Source organism: Macrotis lagotis, chromosome 2 (assembly GCF_037893015.1).
Source record: "Macrotis lagotis isolate mMagLag1 chromosome 2, bilby.v1.9.chrom.fasta, whole genome shotgun sequence".
Lineage (NCBI taxonomy): Eukaryota > Metazoa > Chordata > Mammalia > Peramelemorphia > Peramelidae > Macrotis > Macrotis lagotis.
Genome location: NC_133659.1, coordinates 8,467,747 through 8,493,860, shown reverse-complemented (window position 1 = coordinate 8,493,860; position 26,114 = coordinate 8,467,747). Strand labels below are relative to the sequence as shown.

Sequence of the window (26,114 nt, the reverse complement as noted above, 5' to 3'; positions counted from 1 at the left end):
GCCCCATAAATCACCAAGCCCAGACACGTATCTAGAGACTTAAAAGAATATATGCCTGGCTGTCCTGCATCAGTCACTAGCTGTATGGAGACAGTTTGGTACTAACCCAATCATTTGTCCACAGTGCCCTCTGCCAAAAAGAGATGGTTGCACAAAGAGATTGGAAGCAGGCATTCTGGCATCAGCCCAGCTCCACAGTTGTTTGTCAGCATGCACTGGGGAGAGGGTCGGTAGGATGTGGGTGGGCTTTGAGTGAGAAGATACTGACCTTTCCCATAGAGGAGCCATCAGACATTTAGAAGTTAGTTTATAGACTTCCTACCCCACCCTCACTTACCAGAAGACTGTAGAAAAATTCCTATCTGTATGTGTGTGTGTGGATGGATGGATAGATAGGTAGATAGATACATGATGACCAGATTTGCCAAAGCAAATTTAAAATTTATGATTTTTCAGAATTGCTTCTGTTGACTATATTATAAAGTTGGATTGTGTTCAAGAGTGGGGTGGGCCTGCTTGCTAGTATTAGCTCTACCCTCTATGGCTGTTACCTACAGGGAAAGATAATCTGTTCTTTAGCTTGCTCCTTTGTAAAACAGGCATGAATATAATGGCATCACCTGCTTAAGAGGATTATTGGGATGACAATACTTTGTAAGCATTAAAGTGTATAGCAATGGTAGGAAGGAGCAGTAGTCATCATCATCTTCAGTCATCCTATTTTAGTTGATCCAGTTATTTTAATGTAAAAGGTAAAATAATAGGTTCAAAAGAGCTGTAATATCCTTGCAAAGATAATAAAAATAGGACTTCTTGGGCATTTCACAGTCTCCTCCATGTGAAATTTGCAAAATAACCCATAGAGTCAATCTACAACTATGATGCCACTCCTTCAAAAAGATCATGGTAGGACCAGATGTGCTTTAAGGAAAGGATGCCCAGTTTTTATTAAACATGATGAAAAATATTTGTCATAGATACAAGTATAAATGTTACCATATTTTAAGCATTATTATAAGAGAAATCAAACCATTTTAGATATTAGACTCTGGCAGATCCAGGGGATTTTATTTCCCATTGGACAACACTACTTATGTTAACATTTTTTAATTATTTATTTTATATTATTATAATTTGTTATGAGAGTAAACATAAACCCCTCTTCCACCCCACCAAAGATGAAAAACCTCAAGAAAAGTGAGAGAAAAAAATGTACTTCAGTCTGTGTTCATATTCCAATGGCTCTATCTCTGGGATGAGTTGCCTTCTTTATCATAAATCCACCAAAGAAGTTGCTTCAATATTTTTCCCACAGTTGCTATTACTAACTGTATTTCCCTCCAGTCTATTCCTCCCCACTCTCATTTAGTCTGTTCTCGCTCCTCCCCCCCGTTCCCTATTCAAAAGTGTATTGTATCTGAGTACCCTCTTCCACTATCTTCCCTCTCTTCTTTTCTTTGCTCTCCCCATTCCCCCTTATCCCATCCCTTTCTCATTTTTCCCTAGGATAAGATAGATTTCTATACCCTATTAAGTGTGTATGTTATTTCCTCTCTGAGCCATTTCTGATGAGGATGAAAGCTCACTCATTCCCCCTTGCCTTCTCCCATTCCACTCCATTGAAAAAGCTTTTTCTTGACTCTTATGTGAAATATCTTAGCCCCTTCCTTCCTCTCCTTTCCCTTCCTCCCAGTACTTTCCTATATATATATGAAAGTTTGAAAGTCCCCTGTTTCATTTAAAGTTCATCTCTTCCCCTGAAAGAGGATGTTCAGTTTTGCTGCTCAGCTATGGTAGTATGGGGCCCAAATTGCAACCTGGATTTGGGTGTGGGCAAACAGCTGAGCCCTGCCCCAGGGAAAGAAGAGAGACCTCTGCAGTCTCCCCCACTCCCTTATCTGTGGGCTGCACTCTGGAGGTGCAGGCTGGCTTCCCCGATTCCCTCTGCAAGTTCTCACCACAGGGCTGCTCTGAGGCCAGTACTTGCTCCACACTCACTCTGGTGTGGCAGAGTTCTCTCACCACCCCCTCAGTGATCCCAGGAGGTCTGGACACTGCCCCCTCTGCCATGGACCCAGGTGCCCCCAGGGATCTAGGTACTCGGCCCAGCTGCACTGTGGCTGCAGTGTCTTTTTTCAACCTCTAGTCCTGGTGAAACAGACCTTTCCCGTTCAACTTCTAAAATGTCTTGGACCAGAAATTGTATCACTCCATCTTCTTGTGGGTTCTGCCCCCTCTCAATTTTGGCTAGAGGTATAATTTGACAGCTTTTGGAGTAACAAACTTCCAGGAATTCCTGCCTTCGTGCTGCCATCTTGGCTCCCCCCCACACATTAAAATTTTTAAGGAAGTCATTTCTTAAATGAATTTGAGGTCTATTTGTATTCATGTTTTTCAATTTTTGTAAAAGTTCCACTTTTTCCTAAAGTAGTAGAAAAAATACTTTACAAAGTATTTGGTCTAAATAGAATGAAAACACCACAGAAGACAGTGTCTACTCTGTTCCTTAATTATATATTTCCAGCTAATGTTCAGGTATATCTCTTGTCATTTAAATTCTAATTCTTCAAATATACTGATTTTTCATTGTCCTTTTTCTAAGTATTGTTCTCAAACTAGTTATTAAATAAAAAGAGTAATGCAGAAGGTGTAACTATAGAGTGATGAGAATTCTTTCCATATCCAAAGTCAACATCACAGTGTGTTTTAGTACTATTAAAGGTGCACCCTCAAATAGATTTCTCAATTTAAATTCTAATAAAATAAAGTTTGATTTATCTTATATTATAGTATAAATATACTGTTGAGTATATTTATATCTAAATTTAATTCATCTCCATTATTACCTTACAAAAATTCATATAACCTACATTTGACTATTTAAATTGGTTTCTCTTCAAAATTGGAAAATTATGACCCAGATTGTTTGTTCCAAAGTCATCATTAAAGATGGAGCCAAGGCTAATGACCCGAGTCACTCTTCCCAATGTAATTGTTATGAAGTTTTTTCTAAATAACAGAGTAGTCATACTATGGAGTTAAGAATGATCAGCAAGCTCTCTTCTGCTATTTTCCAAAGCCAAGATGAAGAGCTGAAGGATGCTTTAGGGCAAAAACTTCCTTCTTCCATTGGGCAAAAACTTCCTTCTTCCATTAGCCCATCTCTTCCTCCCCTCCATCCACTTCATCCCTGTGCATCTCAAATTTCTATCCTATCCTGCTGTCTCCTCCTATTGTCTCCTGAATGACCACCCTCAGTTGTTAAGACACCACTTTTCATATTGAACCTTTCCTTTCTCAATCCTTCCATCTTCTTCTAGGAATGGAAACCTCAATCTCCACAGAGCACATTGCATCTCTAGCCAACCCTTTCTATTTAGGTAGGTGCCCCTGGACACACAGAGTCAGGGAAAGACAGTGAGGTGAAGATTAAGAGACCCTCAGTTAAAATCCTGTCTCTAATGCTTACTAAGTAATCTTGGAGAGTTTTCTTTGAGCCTCATTTTCTTTCTCTGTAACCTTGGTGAGCTGCCACCCAGCTTAAAATCTGTGATCCTTTGCTGGATGATCCATTGCTCCTCATATCCATACATGACGATATCCTACAGCTCTGTCCTTGGTCCTGTTTTTCATTGTGGGCATAGTAATCATTATCATGTTTATAGAAGCTAGCATCCAGACATGAATTCAAACCCAACCTCAGACACATACTACCAGTGTGATCCTGGGCAAATCACTTGATCCGTCTATCTCACTTTCATCATCTGTAAAATGTGAGTTATAACAAACACCTCTCTCATACAGTTGTAGGGCTAAAATGGGATAATATTGATAAAGTGCTTAACACAGAGCCTAGTATATAGTAGGTGCTATTTAAATGCTTATTCCCTTCCCTATCTCTATGCAGATGACTCCTCTAAGTCCTCATCTCTCTCCTGAGAGAGCTCCTATAGGACCAAAAATCTGTTGGACTTCTTCATCTAGATTTCCCATAGGATTCTCAAACTTATCATATACAAAATAAAATAAATTATATTTACTTCTAAATCAAACTTCCTTCTTACATTCTGGTTTCTATTAAAGGTACTCCTACCCTTCCAGTCAGCCAGCTTCACAGTTTTGGAATCATCTTAACTTTTCTCTCACTCTCACAGCTTATCAATTGCCAAGCATTTTGGATTCTACCGATCTGACATCTCTTGTACTTTCCCCTTTTCCCCATTGCTCTAGCTACCAGTCTACTGTATTTTAGATCTTTGTCACCTTCTGCCTAGATAATAACAGGGAGCCTAATTGGTCATCTTGTCTTTCACATCTGTTTTCCAATCCATCCTCCACGTGGCTGCCAAAGCACATTTCTGACAATGTTAAAGTCATGACACTAGCCTGCTCAAGGATAGGATACAAGATCCTTTGTTGGTCATTTAAAACTTTCACTGTCTGGCTTCAATTTCTCTTTTCAGACAATTTTCCATTATTCTTTCTCATTCCTGCCCAAGTGATTTACTTGATGTTCTATTTACAAGACATTTCACGTCCTGCTTCTCTGTGTTCTCTCTCTTTGCCCTTTGTCTCTTGGAATGCCTATCCCTTTTCAATACCTAGTTCATATCATCGCCTCCATGAAGCCTTCCCTGACTTAACAAGCATTAGCTGAAATTATATTTGTTACCTATATAATCTGTATTCGCTTCTCCATGTGTAGGTTGTCTTCTCCCCATCTAGTGGTTTGGAAGCTCTCTGATGATAGGAATCATTTCCTGTTTGTCTTTAGATATAACCTAGCACAGGGCTTGACTTCTAATAAATGCTATTTAAATGCTTGCTAAGCGGAATGAATGATTTGAGTCTTAAGCGTCTACAATACATGCTTTCTTACTAACACAAGGGAATAAGTTCTTTCTGGATTACTTTGAACCTACATAATTTCAATCATAAATGGAGAATACAATTACTTTCTCTACTCCTTTCTAATCCATCAAATCTATTGCTAAGTCCCATTCTCAGCATCTACCCCTAGGTGTAAAAATCTGTGTCGTTGGCTCTGGAAATGACTTTGTCAAATTGTTAAAGCATGGCCCAGGAGTAATTCTAATCCCATCATGGAGTGGTTGTCTTTTTTTAAGGCTATATCATGTTAATATGTAATATGTAGGTAAATGATTGCTAACTTTGAAAATAACTATCAGTCAAAGCTTTCTAATATGCACCAAGACCATACTTTTAAAATACCCCATATATACAATTTAGCCTAAAGTGCAGACTGCTTATAGATATTTTAAGTCAATGCCATTTATTTATCTAACATTTACCAATAGTCTATTATATACAGGGCACTGTGGAAGGTCCTACGACTTCAAAAAAAAAAAAAAGAAAAGAAAATAGCTCCTGCCTTCAAGGCCTTTGCAATCTATAAACAATTAAGTGAAAATTAAAATGAGAAAAAGACATTTGGGAGATTTTTAAAATATCTAATCTATTCATTTTATTGAATAAAGCTTAGTAGAATTACAAATATTTATGTTGAATGTAAACTCAGCTAGCATACTATATCTCTCACTATTCCCAAGCCCCAGTTCATGGACTCAGAACTATTTTCACGTCCTTTCCATCAGTCTATTCCAACAATCTTACCTTCTACTGCTAGCCAACCCCACAATTTTCTACCTATTGTTCTACGAATTGTAATCAAATCAATTCTACTATTGCTCCTGAAAATGAAGTGTCAATTGGATGCCTTTATGGATCAACAGGAAGCCATCCCTATGACTCCCCAGAAAATCCCTTCCCTAGACACCACTCACTCACATGTATGATCTCCCTATATTAGAATAAAAGCTTTATAAGACGGGGACAGTCATATTTTTGTGTTTCTATCCATAGTTCTTTGTTACATACATACTGATTGCTTAAAAATATTTGTATTCACTAACAAACGCAAGTTAATATTTAGTATTATTTCAATCTATGAGTATTTTAATAATATCAATAGTGTTTTTAAATTATGAAATATAACAGGATCAATTCTAAATAGTATTTACAGACTATAAAACTATAGCACTCCAAACTACATGTCATAGATACTCTCTTTAAGAAGACTCAGTATTAGGCATGACTCTAAATAACATCTTAAACTATATAGTAGTGTCATTTCTAAATCGATTGTCTAAAGTATGACTTTCAACTGAGCAAAGTTAGAGCAACAATAGAAGAAAGGATGACATAAGAAAAAGAAAAGAAATATATTCAAAATACACTCCCTTGACTTATTTAATGAACTTATTGCTCTTACCCCCCCCAAAAAAAGATGAGAAATAGATAAAGGACTAGAGAATGACATATCCTTTCCTAGAGAAGTTTAACCAATATAGAGTAATCCATAAAGAGGCCAGAAAAGTCCAGCATCTGCCTCAGCCAACGTGCATTTGTTTTCCTTGCCCAAACCACAAGGAGTGCTCATTTGAAAAATCTAATAAATAACATTGGTCGAGATTATGAATATTAGCCCCTTATGAAATATTGCATGGTCTAAGAAAAAATGAGTTTGCAGAAACTTTGGTATGGGGTCCATTTAAGCCAGAGCTTTTCAAGGACTCATGGGAAAAGAGAACAACAAACTAACTCAAAATTTTGTTATTGTTGTTTTGGTTGTGTCCAACACCCACCCCATTAGGGGTTTTCTTGGTTTAGTGACACTCCTAGGCTCACACATCCGAGACTGGATTGGAACTCATGAAGATGAGTCTTCCTGGTTCCAGGCCCAGAACTCTATGAACTGCAGTGCCACACAGCTACCTCAGACTCCAAATGAAAAAGACTTTTCAACAACAGGCCATCCTTTCCACCCATGACAGACAAGATGTCATATGTGATTCCCCTAAAGAACCAACACTTAAGGGGCGGCTAGGTAGTGCAGTGGATAGAGCACTGGCCCTGGAGTCAGGAGGACCTGAGTTCAAATCTGGCCTCAAACACAATAATTACCTAGCTGTGTGACCTTGGGAAAGTCACTTAACCCCATTGCCTTGCAAAAACCTAAAAAAATTTAAAAATAATAATAAAATTTAAAAAAAGAACTGACACTTAAGAAAACAGAGATGGGAAGACCACTTGGACCAGCCCAAATATAAAGAACCCTTAATATGTACAAAATTAGACTTCTCTCTCTCTCTCAAACACACACACACACACACACACACACACACACACACATACACGATGGCTTTGAAAAAATATTGATTAAAGGTGGATAAGCCATAACACAAATAGTGGCGTACCCACCAAAAGTATTTGCTACTCTCATGATTAGTCTCCAAAGCAAAGTCCAAAATGGAGTGTGAGATCCTATAAATCAGGTCCTTCCAATGAAAATAAAAAATAATAGCAGCTGACATTCATATACTTCAAGATTTGCAAAGCATTTTACCCACAATATCTAATTTGAGCCTTTCAACAACTGTGAGGCAAGCAGAACATTTATCATTATCTTTTTTTGCAGCTGAGGAAACTGAGTCACAGAGAAAATAAGTGACTGGCCTGTAACCACTCAGCTAGGGCTGATATTTGAATCTAGATTTTGCTTAAAATTCAGCATCCCATATACTTTGACCTGTCTCCTCTCAAGACGTTATCATGACACCATGCTGACGTCAGGCTCTTATAAACTGATGGTTGGTTGTTGTCCTTCGTTCTTGAAGAGGACAAAAATGATACCATGTCACTGAAGTTGAGGTACAGGTCTACCAACTATAAAGCTGACCAGACCAATATGAGCTCAAAAGGCTCAAGCACAGGTTGGGCCCATCCATCCAGATGTCTCTAAATTTGCACATTTCACATTTCTTTTGAGCTGTTGCAGTTCTGCTTGCTTGTAGAGCACAGCACTTTCTTTGATGTGGGTAGGTTGCCTTATTATTAAAGATTTAGAGATCGAAGACAGAAGATTTAAGGCCAATGAAAAAGCAAAGAAATCCACAGCTCTCTGGGATGTTAAAACTGCTCAGGATTTTATTATAGCAAAATACTGTTTAAAAGTACATTGGTCCAGACAGCTAGGTGGTGCAGTGGATAAAGCACCTACCCTGGAGTCAGGAGGACCTGAGTTCAAATCTGGCCTCAGACATTTAATAATTGCCTAGATGTGTGACCTTGGGCAAGTCACTTTTAACCCCATTGCCTTAAATAAATTTTTTAAAAAGGGAAAAGTACATTGGTCAAAATTAATAAGAAAAATAGTAAGCACCCTGAGGACAGGTCAGGTTTGGGGGGAGGGAGAGGTGAAAGAGGAGAGAGAGAGAAGAGCAAGAAGACAGAGAGAGAGAGAGAGAGAGAGAGAGAGAGAAAGAAAGAGAAGGCCACATGGTGAGGCCCATGGTGCTCCATGTGAATTGGAGAAGAGCAAGAGAAAACTCCATCCTTCTGGATGGGAGACTAGAAGCATGGGAGCCTGAAGGGGCAGCGCTTCCTATTAAATCCCCTTCTATGGTAGGTGGGTGGTACTTGAGGAATGGTCTCACACCTTGGGGCCAGGTATCTTCCAATGGCAAGCTACATACTAGTCCTTCCTGTCCCAAGGTGTTCACCCCCCAAATTCAACATGTCATTTCCTGTACACCAGCATCTGGACCCAGATTAAGTGAAGGGGGAAATGGGGAGTTAAGATGCAAAACAATAGAGTCAAGGGATGGCAGGACACAATCAACAATCAAGGTCAGTTGATATCTCAGGGGCAAACAGCCCTCCACAATCAACAATCTTAACAGCATTAAGGCTAAATTCATAATTCCCTACACTCATTTCCCTGGACCAGATTCACCATGATGGGTGGTCCATGGCCAGCATCTCCCATGTCATGAGTCAATCCCAAAGTTCTAAGAGAACTTGAGTGTCCTTACTGCTGCTTCTGACCTCTCTGTGAATACCTGCTTTGTGTGAATTGTTTATAAAATAGTCTTTAGGCAAAGGTATGTTTGGCATTTGAACAACATGGCCAGTTCATCAGAATTGTTCTTTCTGCAGTAGAGTTAGAATGCTTGGCACTTTAACTCCAGAAAGGACCTCAGTGTCTGGCATCGTCTCCTGCCAGGTGATCTTCAGAATCTTCCTAAGACAACACAAATGGAAGTGTTCCTAACATGATACTTACTGAATGGCTGTTCAGGTTTCACAGGCACACAGCAATAAGATCAGAACAACAACTCTGTAGACCTTCATTTTGGTAGGCACTTTAATACTCTTCTCTTCCTCACTTTCCTTTGGATCCTCCCAAGCATTAGGCTAGCTCTGCCAATGGCTGTGTCAACCTTATCATCTCTGTGCACATCCTTGAAAAGTGTATTGCCAAGGTAAGTGAACATAGCCACGATATTCAATATTTCTCCATTTGCTGGAATCTGTGGTTCCAAATATGGATGATGGGGTGCTAACTGGTGGAGAACATCAATGTCGATGATTATACCAAAATTAGCAGAAGCAGCAGAAAATCTATCCATCGTCTGTTGCTTCTTGGCCTCAAGAGGCTGCATTGAGTGCAATCATGTGCAAAGAAAAAGTTTTCTCCAACTCTCCTTCCACTTCAGTTTTGGCTTGTATCATTTTCAAGTTAAATAATTTACCATCACTGTGGTAGCTGACCTTGATGCCATTCTTGTTGTCATTGAAAGCATCTGACAAAAAAAAAGTATGACATAGAATCTCCAAGTAGCTCTTTTAAAAATTTCAACCTGGAACAGCTAGGTGGCGTAGTGGATAAAGCACCGGCCCTGGAGTCAGGAGGACCTGAGTTCAAATTCGACCTCAGACACTTAATAATTACCTAGCTGTGTGGCCTTGGGCAAGTCACTTAACCCCATTGCCTTGCAAAAAGAAAAAAATTTTTTAAAAGTTTCAACTTAACAATTCACAGAAGACAACAAATGAATGAAAAATGGATTTCACAGACAACTGGGTTTATTAGTACCCGTGCTTTGGACAGCCTCAGAACTGGGCAGGATGAAGAGAATGAAAACTGCATTGCATTTCTGAAATTACACCAAATTTTCAGTGACTCCAAACTTCTCTCTGACCTGATAGCTTACCTCTTTAAAATTAGTCACCTCCTGGTAATGCTAAATGCCAATAAGTCATGAAATACCACAGTCTCCCAAAAATCAAACGGTTAAGACACCCAGAAAGCCTAAATGTCCTGCTTCCTAGACCAAGAAGAGCATAAAAGCTGACATCAAAGAACTGAACCCCTGGAAAAAGCTGTGGATCACGTCATAGAAACAGAACATGTGCCGTCCTTTCATTCCAGTAATGCTGAGAGATCTAAAGAAGACTGGTCTCTCCACCCCTACTCACAGCCCTGGAAGGACTGAGGGAAAAGTTCAAACAAGAGTCATGTCTGAGTGACATGAGATCCATGTCTTTAGGTGAAGCGCCTCAGATGATGATGAGATCTCAGAGCCAGTGAAGTGTCAGAGAAGTCTGAAGACAAAAAGCCTAATGTTGGCTTCCCTTTATGTTGTTTTGGATAAGCAGCCGGGTAGAGTGGCTAGAAAGTTGGTCTTAGGACCACAAAGATCTGGGTCCAAGTTCTACCTTGACACACATTGACTGTGTGATCTAGGGCAGGTTATATCATCTCTGAGTTCTCTAAGGGACCTTGAAGACTAACTTGGGAGTTACAAAGAATATGCCAATCTTTACTGATGGAGGGAGGTTCCTCACCTGGAAGTTCTCTACACCAATGAAATAACAGTTCCGGTTCCCATCCAGATCTGATTGTTTTAAGGATTTATTTTTGTAGGAGACCCTTGAAGGCTCCCATCTTTCTTCCCACATTAAATTCATCTACTTCCTGAAGCCAGGACCTGAATCAATTCACCTTCAGTAAGAAGGGAAATACTCTTGGATTTTCTTCCTACTACCACACTGAATGGGCGTCTTCTCATTATTCCAGATCACTATGCTTCCTCTTCTGCCTAACCGCTACTAACTACCACTGGATTTTGCGCTTGTGAGTAGATGCATGTCTACACAATATCTCAAAGTTTAGAATAAATTTGAAAATAAACATCCAACTTTAAATTTTATTAGAAGTAATGTGAAAGTTAATACCCATGATAAGCAAACTTAGAAAATTATGTTAGTATCACATTTTCATGATCTTGTTACCTTTTATGTGAATTTCAGTGATGCACCTCTTTGATAACATTAAATCTCTATTTGGTGTCTGTGTGCAGTCAGAACATTACCATGTTCCAGCAAAGAAAAGATTGTGAAAAAAGACCAGGAATGAACAATGAAAAATACGATTATAGTTAGTTATTTACTTGAAATGTTTAAACAAATTTTTGAAAATTAAAAATGATAGACAACAAATATGATGGATCCTGTCTATGATAACAAGCTACCTTTCATCTTAAATCTTTTCCTTTCCTGCCCCTTTTAATCTTCTCACAATGATAAACCCTGACTCCCTCCTGATGACACAGCTTCCCTGGCTAGCCTTTATAATACTTGTGGTGGAGAAACTGGAATACTCTTTGTTGTCCATCACTACTTCCAAGATGTCCCTCTGCCTCCATAACTAGTGACCTCTCCTCCTCTGATCTAGATTTACATCCAACCAAGATTCTGGTGACTATTGCCTGCCTTCCTTTCCTTTCTCAGGAAGACTTCTGCTTTCATACAGCTACTCCCTCAAACATCCTAACCTCCATATTCCTCAGCTTACCCATTTCCTTACTTACTGCCTGACTTCACACAGAAATATATAGCCTTGATTTTATCATCACCCATATGTGTTACACATCCATGTTCATAAACTCAGAAATTCCTTTATCTGATCATATTCTTATAATTATACCTTTGCTTCCGCTTTGCAATCCCAAACCCTGTTCTTCATCCTCACGATTTCCAATTGGTTCACCCCCTCATTTCTTTCCCAGGTCCTTAGCCTTATAGTAGCACATGTTCTTCCCTTCCCAGTCTTGATCCCTTAGAGAACCAATTCCAATCTCCATTGTCCTCCTCTGCTCAGGCCCTTTCTCCATTATCATATCAAAAATCTTGTCCTACCAAACCAAATCCCAACCTTGGATTACTCCCACCATTCACTGACCTCACTCACTGATGGGCTGCTAAATGAAACTGGAGCAATGAATAAAACTGCACTGATTAGGGCCAAAATAAATTTTGTTACACATCTCAACTAGGCCCTCGCCGTGGTGAGGCACTTGTGTGACACCACTCTCATCAGTTCACTTTCCAACTCACCACAGTGCCACTTCAAAACTTTTTCATTCTTCCTTAAACTCCCATAACTCCCCATCCTCTTAGTTGCAAACCGATTTCATTGAAAAAAATCAAGGTCTTTCACCAAGAGATGCCTCTTCTTGTTCCTCATTTCTCATCACTTAGATATCTGCTGCTCTCATCTCCTCCAGCCCTGTTTTCTCATGAAGAGGTGGCCCTTCTCCTTGCTAAGGCAAATCCCTGAACATAAGGACATGATCACATTCTATGAGATCTTTCCAGCAAGCAGACTGCCCTGATGAGCATTTCCTTTTTCTTACTTTCAGTTTCTCCCTATCTATTGGCTACTTCCACGTTGCCTGCAAATGATCACATCTCTCTCATCCTCAAAATACCCCTCACTTGAGCTTTCTATTCCCTGTTATCTAGCTTCCTAGATGTTTCCTCCCTCTCTACAGAAGCTGGTTATAATGATTACCTCCATTTACTTTCCTTTCCCTTCTTTACACGCCACATTCTGACTACTCATTGATTCAACTAAAGCTCTCTTCATACTTATCAATGAGCTCTTTTTTTTTTTTAGCAAGGCAAATGGGGTTAAGTGGCTTGCCCAAGGCCCCACAGCTAAGTAATTATTAAGTGTCTGAGACCGGATTTGAACCCAGGTACTCCTGACTCCAAGGCCCGTGCTTTATCCACTACGCCACCTAGCCGCCCCAATCAATGATCTCTTAATAGTTGATGGAAATCATTTTCCCTCAGTCCTCGTCGTTCTTGGCCTCTCTGCAGGTTGACCCTGGTGATTCTACTCTTGCCCTTGACAAATTCTTCTCTTTGAGCTTTTATGACATCCCACTCTGCTGGTTCTTACACCTTTCGAAAACCTTCAGCCTCCTTGGCAAGATGATCAGGCCCATCAGTGAAGAACATTTTCCCAAAATTCATTCCAGGGTCCTCTTCTTTTTTCTTTCTATACTATTTTGCTTGATGATCTTATCAGATTCCATGGATTACAATCTCTATGCAGATTATTCTTTTTAAGGTTTTTGCAAGGCCATGGAGTTAAGTGGCTTGCCCAAGGCCACATAGCTAGGTAATTATGAAGTGTCTGAGGCTGGATGTGAACTCAGCTAGTCCTGACTCCACAGCTGGTGCTCTATCCACTGTGCCACCTATCCGCCCTATGCAGATTATTCTTAGATTTATTGATCTAACCCTCAGCTTTCTGCTGAGCTCCAGTCTTGGATTTTAGAAATGTCTATTAGACATCTCAAACCTGATGTCCCATAAATAGCTTAAACTCCACTGAACCATAACCAAACTCATCTTTTACCTCAAACCCTCTACCCCTTCATGTTACTGTTAAAGATACAACCATCCTTCCAGCTACTCATATTAGCAACCTAGGTACCCTCTTTCACCTGTCCTATCTAATCAATTATCAAGTACCACCATGCCTACCTTTGTCAGGTCTCTCATGTATTCTCCCGTCTATCCAAAGACATTATTATCATCTTGCCACATATCTTCATCACCACAAGCCTGAACTATTACAATAGCATCCTGGTTGATCTCTATGCCACAGCTCTTTCCCCAATCCACTCCATTCTCCACTGAATTTTTGAACTGGCCTCTCTTAAATACAGATCTCATCATTTATTCCCCTACTCAATAAACTGTAATCACTCCCTGTTGCCTATAGGATCAAATATAAAATCTTTTAAAACCCGTCATCATCTTACTACCTCTCCATCTTCTTACACAATCCGCCCCTCTCTATACTCTATGATCCAGTGACGTTAGCTTTCTGACTATGGTTACATAAAATATATCTTCTCCTAAAATTCTTGGGACATCTCTCTTTCCTGGAATTTTTTCCCTCCTCATCTCTATCCCTCCTGGTTTCACCCATCTTCCCTCAAGGCCTAAGTCTCATCTGGTCCTTCCTTCTGAGAACAACCACCATGTTGCCCAGTCTTCTGACTCAATCCCCGTTTCTTCGATGACTGTGTATGTGTATACTATATGTTGTTTTTTACGCATCTTCCACATTAGACTATAAACTCCTTGATGGCCGGAGTGATTCAGGCTTATTGATATATTTTGTTTCATCAATGTTTCTAATCATCAGAACTCGTTCTTGGGTTGGCTTACCATTGATGAGCACTTGTTTTTTGATAGGTCTCTCAATGTTTTCAACTTGAAGTTTAATCTGAGTTGTAAAAACATCAGAGATAACTGCTGCCCCTATCAAATTCCTCTGAAGGTCTTTGGTTGATTCCTTATTATCATTATTAGACTGATTGTCAGTTCTCTTTGCTGGTTTTTGTTTTTGAATTCACATTTCTTTAAGCTAATCTTGTTTCAGTGGAAGCTCAAATGATCCTCGAAATGCTTTACTTCTCCATATCAAGAATGATTGAAGTACGCACTTTAAAAATCACAATTCTTAAAATAATATCCATTCTTTAAAAATAAGGAATTAAACATCCTTAAAGAGAGAAATGACATGTTGTGAATAGTGCAAAATCCAACACTCCATTGATAATTAATGAGAAGAGAGGAGTCCAGTTCAACCTGCTTTTATCTTGTCAAGGGCCAATATTCTGAGCTATTTTCATATGAATAGTAGCACACAACCCTGAACACTCTGTTCAAAATAAATAGGATTGGAACAAGATTTCTGATCCCATTTGTAGAGAGAATGCTCAAAGGCAACTCCCTCTATTATATAGGTTGATACCACTTCAGCTGATAGATTTATCTAAAGTCACATGGCTATTAAGTGTATTTGAACTCTGGTGTCCTTGACTTTGAGACCATGACTCTTTCTACAATCATCACTTGTTCCAAGCAATTCACACATCTTTTAGCTATGTTAATAAATCTAAAGTCATCCCTGGATGTCTCTCCTAATCTTCATTTCTCTTCCTTGAAAGGAGGTGCACTTGCTGTCACTGAGCTATATCAAAAAATAACAGTGAGTCAGTGAAAGAACCAATTAATGCAACCTTACAATCATAGTTTCTCTTCCCCAGTAACCAAGTCTTTAGCTCATATATTGGAAAAAGTAGAAGAAATGCTACTTTTAATCATATGTCCAGAGTTTTCTCCTTGCACCAATAAACCTTAGAACAGACGCAGAAACATCTCAGTAGAACAGTAGGGAGATATGATGATGATGATGATGTTTGTCCATCATTCACAAAGAAGCCCATGATATCAGGGGAAGTGATGCCAGAACAAGTACATGAATTGGATTGTTTTAGTGAGGGGGTCCTGTGCTAGGTCCCCAGCCTCACTTTCTCCTCTAGAGCCATCTGGGTCCAGTGGCCACATATGGGTCAAGATGACTGGGGATAGCCTGGATGTGAGGCAATCAGGATGAAGTGACTTGCCCAAGAACACACAGCTAGTAAGAGTCAAGTGTCTAAGGGCAGATTCGAGCTCAGGTCCTCCTGACTTCAAGGCCAGTGCTCTATCTACTGTGTCACCTAGGAAAGCTTCTCCCTTGAAAGTCCTAAAATTATGAAGAGCGAGTTTCCTTATGGTTCTTGGTATTCAAAAAAAGTAGTAACTACTTGGGTTTCTTAGCTGAAAGAATATATATATTCTGTAGTTTTCATTTCTGTGACAAATGTTCATTGTATTTCCAACTTGAAAAGTTAAACAAAAGTTCTGAATATAGGTCGGATTCTGAAAAAAGATCACATCAAAGTCATCCTCTAGCCCTGGTATTAGACAAGATAAGCTATAGCTGTCTTCTTAGCTCTTTTTTCTTGATTCTTAATTAAAAGTAAGCATTAGGGGCGGCTAGGTGGTGCAGTGGATAGAGCACCGGCCATGGAGTACCTGAGTTCAAATCCAGCCTCAGACACTTATTACCTAGCTGTGTGGCCTTGGGCAAGCCACTTAACCCCATTTTCCTTGCAAAAACCTAAAAAAAAGTAAGCATTAATAAATTCATCAGTGAACCAATAAAAAGGAAGGGGCAATGATAATGACATCATAGATGATTATTTTTGTTCAGATTATAATTATTGGAAAGCAACATGGATATGCACACAAAATAGCCATCAGAAGAGAGATTCATTGATTTTTTTTTATATAGTTAAATAACTATTAAATATCTTTCAAGCAAGGAAAGAGGTAGTGTAGCTCAGTAGACAGGGCTGGCCCAAGCATCAAGGAAACCTAGGCTCCAGTCTCGCCTCCAGCAGGCCACTCTCTCACACTATCCATTGCAGAAGAGTTGCTGCTCCCCTTTTATAGTTCAAGCAATGAATAAACATTGATTAACTTCATACAATGTTCCAGGAACTGTGCTAACTATTGCTGTTACAAAAGGACAAAAGACATTCCCTTCCCTCAAAAGAGTTTACAACCTAATGGGGCAAATGGCAGGCTAACAAATACATACAAAGCTAGTTAGATAAAGAATGAATAGAAAGCATTAAGAGAAGGAAGGCTTGTAAGAAGAGGTGGCAGGGAAGATTTCCTGCAGATGGAACTTAAAAGAAGTTTTTGTCAATGGAGTAACCAAGAATTCCCTACAATAATGAAATCACAAGTTGAGACCAGATAGAGAGATAGAAAAATACAGACATTTCTAGCCATTTTATATATGATCATTCTCTCTTCCCCCCAAAACACACACACACACACGCACACATAACAGAAATTTATACAGGATATACCAAAAGTCTTAGTGCAGTTATAAGTTTTAATATATTAAAAATGCACTAAGATTTTGGGGATACTATAATGCTAGTTGCTAAAGGTACAAATTTTTAAAATAACCCCCCAAAACCCTAATTTTGACTCTTAAGGAACTTCTATTGCTTTAAGATAGAAGGTGGGATCTGACAAATAGATAAGTATATTTTAAATTAGATTATGATGGGAAACAAGAGGTTCAAGCAAAATATTCTAGAAACATTTGATAAGCTAGAGAACAATGGGAGAATGAGGACTCAATAAGCAGGGAAAGAGTCAGGGAGAGTTTGGCATCTTAACCAGTCCTTGAGGCTAGAGAAGGCTAGAGCCTGAAAAGGAAGAATGACAAGGAGAACATACATTTCATTTCCCATTAAAACTACTCATTCCATTTCCCTTACAAGTCTCTTTCCTAACACATATCTTCTCTTGTTCCCACAATGGAGTATTCCTGATTTTGAAATCGATTTCCTAGCTGAGTTCCAACAAAAGTGCAAGTTTAATGAGAGAAATATCACTGACCTATTTGAAAAAAAAAATACAATTTTAGAGATAGATTAGAATAGCTAAATAGTCAAAAAAAATAAAAGACTAGCAAAGAAACAGGTTGGTCATCTGAAGGATCAATATAACTACATTTCTGTAACCGCTGAAAGCCTTTGTCCATTCTCTGAATTGAACACTGTTCGAAAATTGGGGTTAATTGTTCTAATTATCTTTCCGAAGTATGTGAATGTTGCTGTAGATCCGACTGTAATTTTCTTGGTCTACCCTAGGGTACAGTTTATACTGAGCAAATAAGACTGATTATATCCAAGTAGAATTAAAACTTCCCAAAAGACATAAATTAGTGACCTAAGAGATAAGTAGACGTTTTATGTAATAAGAATTAAAATTCCCTCAATAGGCATAAATGAGTCGCTTGAAATAGGTCACATGGAAAATATATAGGCTTAGAAAAGGTCGTGATAGCTGCCTTCAAGGATTTAAAGAGCTCTCAGGTTGGAAAAGGAATTAAACTTGCTTGTTTGTTCCCAAAGGTCAAGACTAGAAGAAATGGGTGGAAGCTGTATAGAGGCAGCTTTAAGCTCAATGTAAAAGAAACACTTTCCAACAATTGGAGATGCTCAAAAATGTAATGAACTAACTCTGGAAGAAGTGAGTTTCCCATCACTGAAGTCTTAGGAAGCAAGTCAATCAGCTTACTATTGTGTGGGGCACTGAGGAAGAGAGTAATGTCTGTCCTCAAGGAAATTACAGTCGAAAAGAGGAAAACAAGACAAAGGAAGGCTGAAAAAGGGAGACGAGGAAAGAAAGGAGGGCCAGACAGAGTTCAGTCCAAAAGACAACAGCTGGTAGGAGAGGAAGCTATGTCAGCCCAGGAGGTTTTTTCCAATGGATACTTTAGGGAGATGCTTCTAACAACAGCATTCATTAAATCACAAAACACATCCCCACATCTTCCATTACCAGAGTATTTTTTCAGCCATAATGCATCAGTCTCTAGCATCAAAAAAAGTTACTGTCACAAAATCAATGAATTGGTCATTTCCCTGCTGATAATTATTTTATTTAGTAAATATACAAGTCTAAAGAGTATCTTCCAATAGTTATCCAGTAAGAAGAAGGAAAAGCATTTGCAGACCACTTAAGTGGTAGAAATAGGAGCAAATTATGACTGTGTAACTATTCCAGCTATACTTGAAATGTTTGCTTTGAACCAAACTGGCCCCCCCCTCATAAAAAGAGCTCATATCCATTGACATTAATGCTTTTGACTTTTTGAGAAGATCCTGAAAAGAAAAAAAGAAATAAACTTCACAGATAAATACTTAATCTGGACAGTCCAACAGTCTGTGTTCAAACAGAATCATTTACTATCTACTGATCCTAAAAGATAGTGGCCCATGGTATTTCATAATGAAGAGATTGTTTCTTGAAGTGTATACCTTTTCAAGTCTAACTCCCCATAATATGTCCAGGTTAAAAAATAAAGGAAATGAGGGTCAAGTCTTTACTTTTATTTGTGTCTGCCAATATGAATTAGAAGTGTAAGTGTCTAGGTCAAATCCTAATTTGAGCTTTCTTCCATTATCCATTCTCTAAATGTTCTTTTCATGATTATTAATTTTCCATTTCATGTACTGTCTTTAGCAGTGAAGGATAAACACAGTTTTGTACACTTGATTTTTGTATATTTTCTACACTGATGTAGGATTATATGCCAACTTGTTATAGGTACTATAGGGGATCAAAAAAAAGAAGGGTACAAGGAAATGAAGATTTTTTTTTCCAAAGAGTTGAGGGTTGAGCTCAGGAAACCAGAAGGAGTGAAAAGGAAGGAATCCCAGTCTGGGGGAGAAGGAGTAGCAAAGTCATGGAAGCAAGAATGCACAGGGCTCATTAGGGGACCCATGTAATATGGGTAATATTACCCATATTACATGGGGAATAAATATCTCTTAAAATGTCCCATTTTCTCCTCTCTAACTTGGGCCAGGCCTAGCAAGCCTTTCATAATGACCTGCCTCTTCCTTGGTTTATGTTTGCAGACTCTGCCAAACACCTGGTTCTACCTTCTTCTGGTTTCAAGACATCCTCCTACATGCTGGACCAAAATAATTGGTATCCAATTATGGCATCCAGTCAGATTCCTTTGAGAATCATCCATTATCCACTAAATGAAATCTGAACTTTAGCCAAGAAGGAATTCAAAACCCATCAAAATGTGGCTTCCTTTAAAGTATTACTCATTTCATCTGCTTTTAAATAAAAATCAACCCTCTATACTCATGCTGAGGTGTACCTACTGTGTGTTCTCTTTCCGCTCCTTGGAGCTCTGAGAGTACACAGAGAACTGCAGAACTGGGTATGGGCCCCATGGTTCCAGTTCTCTTTAATACAGAATATGTTCTTGAGCTACTGGCATGAGAACTCTGAAGAATCTAGAAAGTTGTTGGCCTCTTTTCCTTCTTTAATATATCATATTTTTCCAAAACAACTTTTATAATCTTTGATTTTGCTTCCTTTTAGATTGAAATCACAATATGTGGTGGCTTAATTTAGAGAAGAACATTAAGGTTTTCATGTTCCTTCTTCAACTTCTACAAGAGATATCTATTCAGACATTACAGTTACCTTTACAAAAGCCCAGTTCCCATCAGGAGCACAGCAAGGGGAAAAGATCAAATAGGACGAATTGAATTTTTTTTCACTTTTGGGAATACAGTGAAATGATCTCCATAATCTGCTTTATTTGTGGCTCTATGGAAAACTGTTTACCTACATGGGAGTAGGCCTAGAGGAAGGATAATCACTCCTATCAGTCAGATGCTCACTGGACAGATTCCCTTGGGTCTAAAATAAAGGATTTGGACTTTTATCTCTGGGTTTCTTCTGACTCTTAAATACATAAGATCTCATGTTGGCATCTCAGAGTCATAGGATGCTACATCTTGTTCTGGAAAGGACTTCAAAAGTCACTATTAGTTCTTATTTTAGAGACAAGGAATTGGGGTCCAGGAAATTTAAATAACAAACCAAGCAGTGCCAGAGATGGATTTGATCTTATGTATGACTGGAGGCAGTATTCTTTAGAGTAAAATTTAGAGCAAAATAAGAGTATGAGAGAGATCAAATAAAACACAGTACTACAAAATTAGCTTGTGTTGCAGAACTGGAAATCTCCATAAAAAGGGAGCACAAATATGGTGGATGGAGCCCCTTCCAAGAAGGTCTTCCAGCAGAGGACGGATTTCTCACATATGTTACCATGAGGGTTGTTGTTTATGTATGGGTTAGACCAGCTCCCTTCAAACTCTCAAAATCTGTGATTCTAAAAATACCATCTCGACTTCATTCTCAAGTCCGAGAACTTTTTGCTCTATTTTTTCTTGAGGTCCAGACTAAAGCACAAACTTTAATTTTCTCATCGGGTTGTTATTTCTACATATAAAATTTAGCATTTCAAGTGAAAACATCATTGAGAATGAAGTAAATAAAGTATTCAATGAATTCATTTGGTAGGCATACAGTCTTACTGAGGGACACATTCCCGATATGGACAACCTACATCATCAAAATGCTCAGCCCAATTCACTGGGCTTCTCACACTGCTGTGGAGGAATAATAGCTCACTATATGTGTATTCAAATATCAATTAAAATTAATTTTAATTGAAAAGTTTTATCTTAAGGCCACTATATCTGCATAATAATTTATGAGTGAGGGGTGGCTAGGTAGCACAGTGGATAGAGCACAGGCCCTGGAGTCAGGAGGACCCGAGTTCAAATCCAGACTCAGACACATATAATTACCTAGCTGTGTGGCCTTGGGTAAGCCACTTAACCCAATTGCCTTGCAAAAACCTAAATACATATACATGTGTGTGTGTGTGTGTGTGCGCGCGCGTGTGTGTATGAATGATCTTATTTTCTTGCAGTTGATTTAAACTAATGAGGATGATTTTTAAAATGAATATGCCCAGAACTTGCATATCCAGGTAGGCATTTTCATCTTCAATGTCATCAGTCACCTGGAAAGGCTTTCTGTCCCTAAGACTTTTTTGGATCTCTTATTTGATATAGTCTTTATGGCTTCCATCACATTCTTTTGAAAGCAAAGAAGTCAACCTCTCCATCACAATGGACAACTCTTGGATTGTCTAGGGTCCACCCATAGTCTCTCAAACACTTCAAAACTTCTCCATAATAAACTTGATGGACACCTCGACTTTGTCAAATGAATTCTGTATGAATGATGATCCTAATTTCAAAGAAACATTGAGTCTTCACTTGCAAATCCAGTATGTTCATTTTCTTATACACCAAGAACATTAAAGTCTTCAGGTAAAGGCTCTGATACTTTGTCTTTAGCCACTGGAAACAAGGTCATCATAGTTTGCTATTTTATTTTGTCCAATTTCCTTACAGATCAGAATAAATGTCTTTTCTCTTATTGATTATACAAATTAACAAACATGTATTGAGATTTTCTTCATATTCCTTTCTTCCTGCAGTCATTGGTTTGAGATTTGGTCATTAATTAGAACAAACCAGATCTTTCCTGTTGGCTTCATGGAGATATTTCCTATATTGTTACCTTTTGGATTAGTCAAGAAATCTTGTTCTTGTCCATAATAAGCTTCTAGAAGTCCCGTCTGACTTCTGAAGATCATTTTCCTCTTCAGCAGAATGGGGTTAATAATACTTGTAAGTTCCTCTTCACAGGGTTCTTGTCAGGCTCATTTGCAATACTGTACTCAAAGGCTTGGCTCTTTTTTTAAGTAGCATGGAAAGTTATATATTAGATTTACCTTCAAAATAATTTGTTATTACCTTTGTGCAAAAGGTCACCCAGGTTCACCATGATCCTAGCTGACCCATACTTCTATTCACTCAGCGGCAAGTTTGAGCATTATTGGTCTACTCTGAAGCCTAGCTGCTGCATAGAGAAGCAATCCCTGCTCCATTCCAGTTTTTTCCCCATACACCCAGCTCAAGTCTTTATAACCACACAAGAGAGTCAGCACAAAGCTCAGTCATCTCCATCAGACAGTGTCTTATTGGCTTGAAAATGAGTGTCCATCTCTTTACACCCAAAAACCGAAGAAATTGAAATCTGAATTCTTCTTCAAAAAAAAAAATAGTGTGGTAGAAAATTGGACAGCAGTCAGAAAAAAACTGAAGAGCCCTTCCTAGGTTTTTCCTTTTGTTCTTCATGTTTCATTTGGTCAAATTGTTGCATCAACCATATCATCAATAAAATAAAGTCTTAATAATTCAGGAAGCTGATAAAGTTTGTTCATGATGCTGAATAAAAGTTTAAATAAATATCTATTCAATAAGTCCTGCAGATACACAAACATGTTTCTATGTATCCAGGTAACCGGAAGTATGAGAGAGATCATTTTTAAATGCAAATACAAGAAGAAACAAGACTTTACTTGTATTTTCAAGGACCCCATGGATTATTGTCAACATAATATTTCTGTGACTTTCTTTCCAATCAATTGAATAATTGTCCTACGAAGGTTATTCACTCACATCAGAGCAACAGTCTGGATTCCTGATAGGAACAGAGTCATTTTCAGTCAAATATAAACAAACCCCATAGAACAGGTGATTCCATAAGGTTGTTCCCAGTCCTATTATTGTATAATTGTATGAATATGTGAGTCTCAATATGAATTAAATTGACTTTTTAACCTAAATAGGAAATTGTCATTTGTTTTGTCACTATGCTACTCAGTCTATGATTATTTTGGTATATTTTTATCTTTCTCTGCATTTCTGAAGCTATTGTTTTTGTCTTGAAATAAAAATTAAGGCAGGACCCACATGATCCATCCCAGAGCTGTCCAAAATGTGGCCCCCTGTGGGTTTACTAAATGCCTTAGTAAACAATCCTGAGTTACCACAGAGCTCTCACTAAAATGGCAAATCAAAGCATATTGTCTATTGTTTCTGTAAAAACTTTTAAAAGTAAGGTTGTCCACCCTAATCTATACAACTAGAATAACAGGGAAAAAAATCAGTCAAACGTATTTGCTTTTGTTCTATAGTGTTTGACTGACTTGCCCAGGTTATGTTGATTTTCAGACACAAAAGCTACATTTGTAATTTTAATTTTTCTGGGTGATGATTTTAAAAATGAATTATTCTTTGTGGAATATAATGATATTTTCAGTCTGTTCTTTTTTTAGGTTTTTTTTTTGCAAGGCAAATGGGGTTAAGTGGCTTGCCCAAGGCCACACAGCTAGGTTATTATTAAGTGTCTGAGACCGGATTTGAACCCAGGTATTCCTGACTCCAGGGCCAGTGCTTTAGCCACTGCACCACTGTGCCCCCTAGCTGCCCCCATTCTATTCTTCAAATATAGTTATTTTCCATGGCAACACTTGCCATTAAGAGACATAATTCAAATCTACATAGTTTTATTTAGTAGGTCCTATTTGCAAAATCCTATTCTGGATGCTGGAGATATAAAGACAAAACTCAATCATTCTTTGGCCTTAAGGAACTTAATTTTCCAAAGAGGAGATAAAATACATACAGCTCAATGAATTTCATAAAAAAAGAGAAGATCTCCAATGAGAGTGGGAGATTAAGGAAATGTCTCTTAGAATGAGAGTCCCTTGAGGACAGGGATGGTTATTTCCTTTCTTTATAGCCCCAGCATTTAGCCCAGTGCCTGTAATTGTTTAATAAATGCTTAATGACAGGTTGGCTCCATGGAGAATGAGGTGCTGCTTTAGCTCTAAGCCATGAAGCAAGATGATTCAAAAAGGTGGGGAATCAGGAGATTGCACATTCCGGACATGGAGAATGGATAGCGATTATCTACAGGGATGTTTAGGGGATCCTAGTAAATAAAATATGAGATTAGCCTGGAAAGGTGCTTTTAGACTATATTTTGATTATATAAGTCAACCAGGTAACCCACTGGTTACAATGGAAATACTCATTGGGAATGCAGCATAGTGGGATGGATTGGATATCCAGAAGTCCTGGGTTCCAATCTTGCCTCTCCTCCTAGCTGCGTGATTGGACAATTAATTCACTCAATCTCTGGGTCTCTTTTTTCCTCATCCATAAAATGAACCATTTTGGTTCTAAATCCATAGTCCTAGAGTCTGACAGTTTCATTTTATTATAAAAGAGGTCAGCTCCACTAAATAATGAGAAGGCAACAGATTCACAACTACCTTGTTGTTGTTTAGTGATTCAACTGCATCCAATTTTCATGACCCCAAGGACTAGCGCACACCAACAATGCCATTCATGGGGTTTCCTTGGCAAAGATATTGGAGTGGTTTGCCATTTCCTTCTCCAACACATCCAGTGGATCCTTTTGTCAGGCAATCAGAAGTCAAGTGACTATCCACAGCTAGAAAGCATCTGAAGTTAGAGTAGAACTCAGGTCTTCCTGGTGCCAGGCCCACTGATCTATCCTCTGCATCAACTAGCTGCCTCTACAAATATTTACTATTTAAAAAAAAAAAACCAATGTTTCTGATTCTGAAGGTTTTGTGAGCTGCTGTTTCTCATTCTGTAACATCTTTTACTTACGTACTTTCCCTTGAAAGATTTCTATTTATAAAAATTCCATAGACTATATGTACACATATGTATCTACATTTGTGTTCATATACATTGAGAGAAAGAGAGAGAGAAAACCAAAATGGGTGCAATTACATATCATTTGAACACTTGAATGTTATGACTTTGTCGATGTGGGTAAGATGGGTCATAACCATTTTCAATTAAATTAAATGCTAGAAAGTTGCTGGGAATTTCATTTCTTTCCAGTCAATAGGATGATGAGTCTGTTAGCCAGTTTCCAAATAGCAGAAATACTTGGATACAATGCCACAGAAATATTTTCTCTTTAAGATAATGTAATTCCATAACAAATAAGAATTATATTTATCAAAACAATGCTATGAATGTCCTTTGATGTATTAGAAAGTAAATAAAAATATCCAAGAGTTTTGCTTCAGAAAAGGGAAATTAAAGCTATGATATATTTTATTAATATCAATATTTCATTTAGATTTCATTATTTTGATGGGTCTCTTATGTTAGTGCTATAAGTAGTGTCCTCAATGTTATAAACCATATCCATCCATAGCCTCACAACGTGTCCATACCTTTTCATCTCAGGATTCTGATCCATTTGTGGGCAAGTTCCATGGGTAGAGTGAACTCTCAGGAAGGAAGCTATATATATATATGTATATATGTATATATGTATATATGTATCTATGTATATGGGATATGATATATTTATGCAGTGCTTACTATGTGAAAGCACTGGGCTAAGTGCTCTACAATTTTCTCATTTGATCCTCATGATAACCCTGGAAGGAGGTACTGGTAGAATCCCCATGTTACAGATGAGAAAACTGAGGTACACAGCAGTAAAGTGACTTATTTAGGGTCACACTGCTAGTTAGTGTCTGAGGTTGAATTTGAATTCCAATGATCATCTTAAAGCGTGGCCTAGGAAAATGAGGAGTTAAAATAACTTCCCCAGGGGCACCCGGCCAGTGCTGGTCAGAAATGAAACTTGATCTACACCTAGATGTTCTTGACTCCAAGGTGACATCTCCATTTATTGAAGCTTTGCTGCCCTTTCATATTCTCTTATCATATCCT

The 26,114-nt window shown here is 38.3% G+C and overlaps 1 protein-coding gene across 1 annotated transcript in view; it reads left to right on the top strand.

Annotated features, from left to right (window-relative positions):
• LRRC7 (leucine rich repeat containing 7) overlaps window positions 1-26,114 on the top strand; it is a 594,014-nt gene that overhangs the window by 512,847 nt on the left and 55,053 nt on the right. The window lies entirely within an intron of this gene.